General features: G+C 41.2%; 1 long non-coding RNA gene and 3 other non-coding genes across 4 annotated transcripts; all 4 read left to right on the plus strand.

The window, feature by feature from the left end:
- Nucleotides 1–101: 101 nt before the first annotated feature.
- Nucleotides 102–10,681, plus strand: LOC146560310 (uncharacterized). Its single transcript, XR_014888231.1, has 3 exons — nt 102–327; nt 9,535–9,794; nt 10,131–10,681. It is a non-coding gene; the product is annotated as an uncharacterized LOC146560310 (long non-coding RNA).
- Nucleotides 1,460–1,650, plus strand: LOC146560311 (U2 spliceosomal RNA). Its single transcript, XR_014888428.1, has one exon. It is a non-coding gene; the product is annotated as a U2 spliceosomal RNA (small nuclear RNA).
- On the plus strand, nt 4,763–4,926 carry LOC146560312 (U1 spliceosomal RNA). Its single transcript, XR_014888377.1, has one exon. It is a non-coding gene; the product is annotated as a U1 spliceosomal RNA (small nuclear RNA).
- Nucleotides 6,189–6,352, plus strand: LOC146560313 (U1 spliceosomal RNA). Its single transcript, XR_014888411.1, has one exon. It is a non-coding gene; the product is annotated as a U1 spliceosomal RNA (small nuclear RNA).
- Nucleotides 10,682–10,789: the final 108 nt, after the last annotated feature.

Genomic DNA, 10,789 nt, shown 5'->3' on the forward strand with positions numbered 1-10,789 from the left:
TGAAACCATTCGTAAACTGATGGTTGAAGGAGTGTAACCGCCAGCTGTAGGAGTCTTTCTTTACTCAATTTTTGTAAGTGTGACCCTTTTTATTTCCGTGGCAAAGACTATCATTAATTATTTTTTCATTTTATTTATTTATTTTTATTATTTTCTGTGTCTACAATTAATTTTTGTATTTTCGCATGTCCGTTAATTGATTTATTAATTAAAAACAAAAAGTTCCGGTTACTAGCGTCCAAGCTCACGACCTCTGCGCATGTTCGAACTTCACGCGCTCGCGCTTTTGCACATGAGAAACCCTTGAAGCTCTGAAGGTGACTTCTGGTAAGTTCATTTTTACTAAGTGGCATTTTGTTTATCTAATCCGACGTTGCTGTTATGTTCTGATAAAAGTTACCAAGCGGTAAATTATGGTCGTGCATTTCTTGTCTTCGACCAAATTTCTTTGTGACGCAGCACGAATGTGGGGATTAGCTAAAATAGCGAGCTAGCGTGCCTAAATTAAGCCATTCTGAGTTTGTAATAAAACTTCAAATTTTTGTGTTTTTGGTGAATTAATACGTGTCCCCACATGAAATTGCTCCAAGTGCGCTAAAGGCATATTTACTTATTATTACTTTGTTTTTTTTTTCGTCCCCTAATCACCTTTCTCAGCGATTTCGCCATGTCGCTTCCACGTGTACTACAGTGCCCGTGCTCACGTGCATTGTAGCAGTCACAAACTGAGTGGACGCTTTTATAAGTTGTCAGTTTGATTTGACACAGCTGTGTGAGAGTGGAGGAGTTGAGATAAAGTTAATTTAACCCTAACATGTGTTTTTGTTAAATCTGTGGACACTTTTATGGAGGGTCTGTGCTCGTGTTATTTGTTAATTCACTCTGCCTTATTTTACAAACTGTACACGTAAAAAAAAGTGACCGGAGTTTACCCTTTATCTGTAGTCAGACCTATTCGCCGTCACCTGCTGCTTTAACCTGCAAATTTCTTTACTGGGTGTTTGATTTGGGGCATGAAGAGTGCAATTAACCCTCCGCGCCACCAGAGGCCGCTAGTGAAGCGCCGTAATATATGTATTCTAACTTGAATCATTAAAACAATAATTTACATAAGCAGATGGGCTTGTTCCGTTTTGTTAAGTTAAAATAACACTCACTTGGCGTATTGGGTCTAGGTTGCGGCGTTAATGTGCTTAAAAATGCAGTTTATTTCTTGTTTTGCGCTTTCGTTTCCCATTGGAGTGACGCGTACCACGTGTACCGGAAGGCAAGATATTATTTATTTGCGAACGTCAGTAGACATAAATAAAACCGGATTCAACATAACACTAGTTATACCTAATCTGATGACCTTATGGCTACCGTTTTATGTCTTGAAATATGTCTTGAATTTTTTCCGAACCGTCAGTGAGGGAGACTGTGCGGGGAGTGACTCCGTCTGCTCCGACGTATTCCCGGTATCGCTTCTCGGCCTTTTGGCTAAGATCAAGTGTAGTATCTGTTCTTATCAGTTTAATATCTGATACGTCCCCTACCCGGGGACCATATATTAAATTGATTTTTGGAACAGGGAGATGGAATAGGGGCTTGCTCCGTCCACTCCACGCATCGACCTGGTATTGCAGTATCTCCAGGAACGGTGCACCCCCCTAAACATGTGGAAAAATATTGAAAGTTTGTCCAGGTGGTCACAGCACCAGAATAACTGAGACCCCTTATGGTTTCTTGTTGCTGATTACCAATTTGGAATGTTAGATTCCAAATTATTATATTAAGTTGCAACACAACAATGATGCAAACACATAGTTGCTGCAGACAAAGCAGCACACAAAAAAATTGTATCTTGGTAGATTTTAAAAAAATGTATTTAATGAGATTTTCCAATGCCTGACTAAAGCTGGCAAGGAAACAAATTGTCTGCAGTTCGTGGAAAATTGTTTATTTATCCATCTACAGTGGGAAACAAAACCACATCTACATTTATTGTCTTTAAGTCTTCTATTGATCATTTTCCAATATCCGTTTCTATATATTGGCACATTTATTTCAGTAGAAACAGAAAGCAGCTTGTGATTTAGAGCTATTTCTCATATTTTGTAGGCTTTGTAATATATTATTTAATTAGTTCAGTCTGTTACTGTTATCCTCCTGGAGCAACTGTAACCCACACAATTTCCTTAAGGATTATTAAAGTATTCTGATTAGAGAAGAAAAAGGTGCAGTGCTGGTGGATAATATTTTTATTTTGCTTGCAGTAAATATTTTTAATTTATTTAACCTTCATTTATACAGCTAGTTCCAGTGAGACTAAATGTCTTATTTACAGTAGTCCAGTCTGCTTCTTAACCATCTATTATTTTCTCAAGTAGAACCTGGGTCGTCTTTATGTGTTTCACTGAATGTGCCTGAGAGAGAAAATGTTAGACCCTAGTACGTGTCTGCCTGTGTCCAGTGACGTATAACAATCTCTTGCTATGAAAACTGTTCTGTTGTTCATGAAATAAGTGGCTGTGTCACCCAGCAGCTCTCTGTGGGCTGTGGGTTTGGTCTTTATGTATATGTTTATTATCCAAAGCGCTTTTCTCTTAAAGTTGGCTCATTCCTTGGTAATCTGACTATGACTATATCAGCTGCATCTATTGGGTTATTTTGGTAATAGATTGATCTATTGATGTTTTTTTTTTACCCATCATCTGTTTCATTTTTCTAAAAAGACCCCCAAACCTTTTGTATTTACGTGACATCTGAAATTGTAATTTTTTAAAGAAAATATTTTCTTAGCTGCCAAAATATATAAATGCGCTCAAGTAAAGTCAAAGCCAAATAAAGTAAGATAAATATGCAATCTAAAATAAGATATAAAAAATGAATCTTTACTGTCTTCGTGGAAGGCTTTGTGATTTTTGTTCATGCGTCTGCTTGTTTAAGTGTGCAGTGAATTTCTGTCTGTAAGCCTTTAAAGGAGAATGTGGTGCCTGCAATGCAGCGATGCGAGTATATCAGCAGTCTGAAGTTTGCCTTTGATGCAAAGTTTTTATGCTGCTGCAAACAAGATGTTATGATGGTGTAGACATTAATTAATATTAATAATAATTTAGTGTCCAACGTAACGTCACTGTTGCTGTGGTGATGTCAGTGCTTCTTTTCAAAACTGGGCCCTGTGTTTGCTTAATATTGTCAGACTTTTTATTCACACGCTGCTCCTAAATCCCTTTGTATCGCAGGTCTGCTTTTAGTCGCAAATGCATGTGAAATGCACGCGTTTACATCCTTGAACACATCGGCAGGCTACAGAGCTGGGCATTAAATGAAGCAGCGAAGCAAAGACTGTGTTGAGGATTGTTTATAATCCAATTTTTCAAAATACTTGATGAATCGCTGCAGCCCTATTTCGCTGTAAGAAGTGTAATTCTTGCAAAATGCATGCATTGAAGTAACATTTAAAGTAAGAAAAGGCTTCGGCTCTTCTGTAATAGGTTTTGTATTTGATTTTGGATCTGGACAGTTACTGAGGGTCGCCTGTGAGACGAGGGAGAATAGTAGGAAATATTGATCCAGCTATCACCCCCTCATCGTCTTGTTTCCTGTCACTGCAAAAGTGGACAGGAATGCTGCTCTGCAGAATGTCCGATGTAGTTCCAGATATCTGGCTGATAGCAGCATCTCATCTTGACCATTTGGTGCCATTTGTTTTTCTCTGCAGCTGTCGTGTATTTCACCAAGCATGACATTTATATTTGTTAGTTCAGGTGTACCACATACTTCTCTTCCACTGGCTGGGATGTCCTCTCTAAGAAGGAGAAGCATACTTCTGCAGTCATGGCAGTCCAGGCTTTGTTATGTGCAGAAGGGCCTAAACTCAACTCCAGCTGCAGCATTTGTTCTTGGTCCCTGTGAGCTGCAGGGAGCTCATGCGGTGGACTCGTCCTTAATCTGTGTTTTCTGATAGGTCAGTCGATCTTGTCTTTCTCACTGTTATCACTGGTCAAGGTGAACATTCAGGGTACGGCAAACTTACAACCCAGAGAGGAAATGCCCAAAGTATGTGACTGGCTGCAGACTTTTAAAAATGGAATCGCATTGAGTAATCAGATGGCAAGAGCGAGCGTCAGCCAAGAGCAATTAGAAATTGAATGCAGACAGATGTGAATGAATCTCCAATAAAAGCAGTGACAGGTTCAAATACTTTTGTTTGACCTATTGAGTCAAACAATGAGAGTCAAATATTGAGAGGAGTCTGAAGCTGCAGAATGTAGTTTGAAATCATTAAAGTGAGTGTTCCTACTCCGGGACAGTAGGGGGCAGCAGCAGGAGGAGAGTGAACTGTTCAGCAGCAGAGAGCAAAGGAACAGGAAGTGGTTGTGCTGTTAGCAGAAAACGTGTGCGCTTTATGCGTTTTTTCCTTTTTTCTAAACATCAGACGTGAATCAAACAGTTTTCAGCTGCAGTTTGATTTAACTTGGAGTTACTTGAACTTCCTGTTGGTTTGTTGGTGGATTTAAGGAGGTTAAATGGATGAAAAAAGGTGATCTTTCAGTTAGCTTTTGTTGTGCAGATGCAGCAATGCATGATGGGGAAGACTCCCCGTATATTTTAAACTCAACCTGATGTGGCTCTGTTGGAAGCTCCTTCCTGTGTATATAAATAGTGTGTAGTCCCAGCCTCCTGCAGGCTGTGTTTGTGTTGATTGTGAGATTGTGAGCACCGTGAGTGTGCAGGGTTTGTGTGTGAAAGAGTCCCCCATGTGTGAGGTGAACAACTCATACTTACCTGGCAGGGGAGATACCATGATCAAGAAGGTGGTTCACCCAGGGCGAGGCTCAGCCATTGCACTCCGGTTGTGCTGACCCCTGCGAATTCCCCAAATGTGGGAATCTCGACTGCATAATTTCTGGTAGTGGGGGACTGCGTTCGCGCTCTCCCCTGATCACATGTTCAAAGAAAACAGAGGAAGCAGATACTGCGGCAGTGTCCTGCTGTTTATTAAGGCTCAGAAATCTCCGTTGTTGTGTTATTTGAGGAAGATGTTAGTGAAACCTTTGTGCTGCACAGTCTTTTCACTGAAGTCCTTTGTGCACTGTGGAGCACACTGTCACCTCCCGAGTGTTCATCCACTTAACAAACAGCAGCTTCTTTTCTAATCCAGGGCAGCTCGTCCCTCTCAGTCGTGTTAGGAAAGTCATTTTTGTCCATGTGCAGAAAGACAGCCTGTTTTTTCCCTTTTCTTTCCTCTAATGGTTCCACAGCAGCCAGCATGTGTGTTATGCAGCTTGTGGAAGAGGGCAGGGCTGGTAGAACAGTTAGCCAAAGTGTAGCCACCACCGAGTAAAGAAAATGGTTTAAAGATCTATGACAGACGAGCAGCTCAGACCATAACTTATGTTGACCTCACTCTTTCCTGTGTACACAAAAAACTGTCACATGTGAGCCGGTGCCCAATCAGCTCGAACAAACCGTTTGTATTCACACTTTGTGGGCTTGTCCCTCATATACGACTTCATGCCACTGGTAGCCTTACATGCCACCATCCTCTAATCTGTGCAGATGTTTCTACAAGGCTGAAATGAGCTTTGCAGGTAGTGTAATGTGATCATAGAGTGGATGTTCAGTCTGATCATGACAGAAACTCATCTTATTCCTTCTTTGCTGTCGTTTACACACAAGGAAGCTCTTAGAATATGTGTGTGCAATAAACAGTGTTGTTCCTGCTCCGGGACAGTAGGGGGCAGCAGCAGGAGGAGAGTGAACTGTTCAGCAGCACATAACAAAGGAACAGGAAGTGGTTGTGCTGTTAGCAGAAAACGTGTGCGCTTTATGCGTTTTTTCCTTTTTTCTAAACATCAGACGTGAATCAAACAGTTTTCAGCTGCAGTTTGATTTAACTTGGAGTTACTTGAACTTCCTGTTGGTTTGTTGGTGGATTTAAGGAGGTTAAATGGATGAAAAAAGTGATCTTTCAGTTAGCTTTTGTTGTGCAGATGCAGCAATGCATGATGGGAAAGACTCCCCGTATAGTTTAAACTAAATAACCTGATGTGGCTCTGTTGGAAGCTCCTTCCTGTGTATATAAATAGTGTGTAGTCCCAGCCTCCTGCAGGCTGTGTTTGTGTTGATTGTGAGATTGTGAGCACCGTGAGTGTGCAGGGTTTGTGTGTGAAAGAGTCCCCCATGTGTGAGGTGAACAACTCATACTTACCTGGCAGGGGAGATACCATGATCAAGAAGGTGGTTCACCCAGGGCGAGGCTCAGCCATTGCACTCCGGTTGTGCTGACCCCTGCGAATTCCCCAAATGTGGGAATCTCGACTGCATAATTTCTGGTAGTGGGGGACTGCGTTCGCGCTCTCCCCTGATCACATGTTCAAAGAAAACAGACCCCTAAACTCAGTTACTCAGTCAGATTCAGAGATTTGCTTCTTATTGAGTATCTCAGGGAGATGTGAGTGATGTCAGGACTGGCTGCTGTGGCTCATTTGTTGAGTGCAATTTGTAGTTCTCCCTGTTCTCCACTAAAGGAAGACAGAGCTTTGCAAGTTGGTCTGCTCTTTGTCTCGGAACTTTTATTACTGAAGGAATTTGCTCATTCTGTGTTCTGTATTGATTAAAAATCAACACATGGATAAAAATAAATATCCTCTCATCTTTGATTTTGCAGATTAAAATGTGCATTTTTATTATTTTATTTATTGTGACTTGAACACTATTTTTACATAGCTGAAAGTGCACTAATCTAACACTCATAAGGTTTTACTATATCAGATTGACAAACGTTTACCAATGCCCTGTAGGTACTGTTCTTTACAGCCTCTCCAACCCCGGTATTTTTACCATAAACACGGTAACCTGACCAAAAAAACAGCCACAAAACAATTACAATTGTTAAAAAAACAGTGTTCAGTATTTTGCAATAATTTTTTGTGGACTGATTTAATAACTTCAGTAAAGGCATCTCCACCAATAAACCCATATTCAAAACCACCTACCTACAACTAAGGAAGGAGCCAAAGTGTAAGAAGTTCCAGTCTGAGGGGCGTACAAGTTCAGCTTAGCCAGCTCTTTGTGTTAGCAGATTTGATCAACACTAAAACTAAGAAATGACCATGGTGCTTACAGAGGCTTTCATTGTTGGACTGTGTGTGTGTGTGCGCAGCTAAAGAGAGTGTTTGATAAATCATCAGCCAACACTGATGCTGCAGGCGAGTCGGTAGAGTAGTGTTGCAGTTGGTAATCATGTGAATTTAAAAAATTTGTATTTTTTTAGTGCTATCAGCGTTAATCTTGTTAAAATGACGAGCTGACCGCGTCGACGCCGTGCAGCCCCACGCACGGGGCGATCCGCGCTAACTCGCTAACAGAGATTTGTCACATTAATGCGGTTATGGCGTTAACGTCATTTTAACAAGATTAAGGCTGACGGTATTTTTCCAGTTGGTGCTGCAGTGTTGTGGCAATTACACATTAAGGAGTGTCTGAACAAAAAGCAATTCGCTTCTGGCGCATTTCTTTATAATGATGACATTTGCAGGCGGGCATTCAGGCTGTGGTTGCCTAGGAAACTATCCCGGGTTATTAATACCTCTGTCATTTGTGGGCCAGTGACAACCTTTGCTCGTGTTGTTTGTGTGTAGCTTTGTTTTGGAGTTAGATTAAGAGAAAACAGAGAGGACTAACCAAACTTGGTATCATACCAAAAAACAGGATTGTGAGTTGGGGATTATTAAATTTTGCATATTCCTCCACTTTACATTGTCAGGTTCTCTTGGCATACATTCTTTATGTAGTCCAGTCTTTGGTGTTCGCACTCAAAAGCAAGATAGTGTAGTTCATTTCTTAAGCCACCAGTTTGCTAATACTCTTCAATAGCACTATAAATATCTTGGCCGTGTTTCTCACATTTATCCCTGTTGTATTTAAAAATTTCACAAGCTTGCTCAGAGCACCGTGAACCTGGCAGTGTGACAGCGGTGTAGTCATGGGCAGACTCGTATGTAGGGAAGTTTTTCAGCTGGCTTTTTGAGTTTAAGATTAAGTAACATTCAGCACTGGTGCACCTAACTTTTTTTTTTTTTTAAGGCGCACCAGCACAAAAGTTAGGCGACCCAAATTTTTCAACCACATCGCTTAACACCGCAGTTTTACGTGTGCACTTTTTGGGGGGGGAATTGCTGTCCGTTAGGGCTGCTTTGGCACTCTTTGGTACGTTTCTGAAACATCCACGTTGTCGTAAAACGATTGCTTCGCAGTATTTCACACTTGGAGGATAAATCAGGCTCATTAAAACTGACCTGCTCATGTTGTTGAGGCTTACTTGCTGTAATGACCTCTTTCCAGTGGATTTCTGCTTCACAGAGGAAAAAAAGCACAAGCTCCCACCTGCCTGATCATAGCATGATCAGGCAGGTGGGAGCTTGTGCTTTTTTTCTCAATAAGCAGCGGTATCTCTGAATCAATCGGCATCTTTGTTATGCACTCGTCTTTATTTCATGTTTGTCTTGTAAAGGTCCTTTACAAGACAAACAGTGGCATGTACTGCGCTGACTGCTAGCTGAAGTGAGTAGTCTAAAATTTGTGTTGCGTTTGCCTCTGTGTGCTGCCTGTATGTCTTTTTTTGTTCTTGCTCTACGTGGACTACATACACCTGCTCCCTGTCACTTCAAAACATGCATCTCTAATCAGTGAGAGCGCCTTGGCACTATCCCTACTAGTGAAGACTATGTTGTTTCAACAGTGCTTTCCTCTCGGGTTCGTTGAACTCGGACATGCATAGAATCAACTTTTCCATGTTTTTGTTCATAGTGTGTTTGATCTTGGCGTGACTGTAGGCGCAAGAAGTAGAAAAGGATGGGTTTCAGAGCGAAGTGCTACTTTCTATGTAAAAGGGCCTTAACAGTGTGCTGTTTATCTTACATCCTTCTCTGGTAAAAGGTTTACCTTTACACAACTGCATTCTTATGCTTAAAGTAGCCAGATATATTTCTTGTACAAACTGTGGAAAGAACAAATAGTTTGTGTCCCTAGCAAAACCGTTATCAGCACAGGAAAGCCTGGTTTTGAAATATCTACAAGGCTCATTGAATGAATGAATGAATGTATGAATGAATGCAGAATTGTCTACAGTGACCGTAGACTCCGGACCAATCACAACGCAGAACTGTCTGCTTTAAGGATGCACTAATTTGACTTGTCTCAGATATGATACTGATGTCTTGGCTTCAAGATGTCATGTTGTTATTCATATAATTTATTTATTCATATAATTTATTTAGAGTAGCTTCATTTAAAGGCTGCTCAATGAGTTGTTGCACTGAACTAACGTCCTTCTAGCTTTCTGGCTTGTGAGACTTTCCTCTGACTGGACATAATGAAAGAAACCAAAGCTTCGTCTGACTTAGGCTGGATATTTAAGGCAACACACTATCCACCGACAGCGCTAAAGTGGAAACACGAAAGAGATTAAAGTGAACAGAAGAGAGATTCTGCTGCTGTTTGATTCTTGTGTGTCATTGATTCTGTGTCTTGTCTGCCTTTCTGCAGGTTTTTCTGGCTCCTCAGTTTCCTGAGGGTTTGTTATATTATTTGTCCTCTCCCAAAACCCGAGTCCAAACCAGCCGGCTTACCACACGAAAAACAAAGCACATCTGCGTGCAGTGTCTTCTTTCTGTTTGGCCTGGATGCTTTGCCAATTTCCAGATAAGGTGGATGGGAAGTGGAGATGAGGCAGATGAGATGGTGTGAGAAGACAATAGCAAATCGGAGGGGAGAAAGAGAACATTTATAAACCCAGACAACAGATGGTGAGTGAAAAAGAAACACTTGGTCCATCATGGGAAGCCCCCAGCAGCCTTGGCCTATTGCAGCATAACTAAGGGAGGATTCAGGGTCACCTGATCCAACCCTATAAGCTTTCAAAGCATAGAAAGTGCAAAGCCTAATCTTAAAAGTACAGTGTGCTTCTGATAAAACACATGAGGAATACACTATGAAATAAGTTGTTACCTTAAGGTTTTTAATTAAATAGGCTACACAGAACAGCTGTTTTTGTGTGAAGGTCCTTCGTTTCATTATTTTGGCTGCTGTAGAGCTGGAATGTACCAGCTTGTGGGATAAAGTGTGTTTTCTCTTCCCCACAGCCTGCGATGTTGCCGCGGCAGCATCAGACAGTTGGAAAGAAACAGACTCCATGTGGACGGAGGGCAGATGTCCTTCTGCCCAGCTAGAGAACACCAGGATGAATTCCTCAGACTCGGTATCTGACCTTGTGCTAGCGTGGCGGGCCCCGAGTTCCTTCTGATGCTGAACAGTGTCCGGCCTTATATGACCACAACGTGTAGGTGACAGACTCCCTCGTGTTCCTCAGATCTGGATCACTGGCATCTTTTTTTTTTTTTTTTTTTTAAGCATATCTTAGTGCTGTTTAAGTTTTGTTCATGCACATTTCAAGTTATTTTACTTACCTCTTGGTATTTTAATGTTATTCTAGGAATACTGCCTCGGTATCTTACTAAATATAATAATGCGACTTTTTCTTCATAATTGAGCGGTGCCTACTTCAATAAAGTGCGTTGTCAAGAATAGGTTATCTATATAAAAACCAGTGCTACAAATAAGATCTGGGTCTGACTCGCTCCCTGATGGAGACAACTTAGAATTATGTTGCCAAATAAAACTCATTTTGATTGAATATTCTCATTCTTGTTGATTCTGTTGGCTTTTATATGACCTACTTTATCCTGGTTTAACCTTAAAGCTCATCCATTTCTGCAGTACACCGCTCCACTCTGAGCTGCAT

The sequence above is a fragment of the Mchenga conophoros genome, linkage group LG14 (assembly GCF_057382185.1).
Source record: "Mchenga conophoros isolate Kocher_MC1m ecotype Shallow Benthic linkage group LG14, M_conophoros_male_GT1.1, whole genome shotgun sequence".
Lineage (NCBI taxonomy): Eukaryota > Metazoa > Chordata > Actinopteri > Cichliformes > Cichlidae > Mchenga > Mchenga conophoros.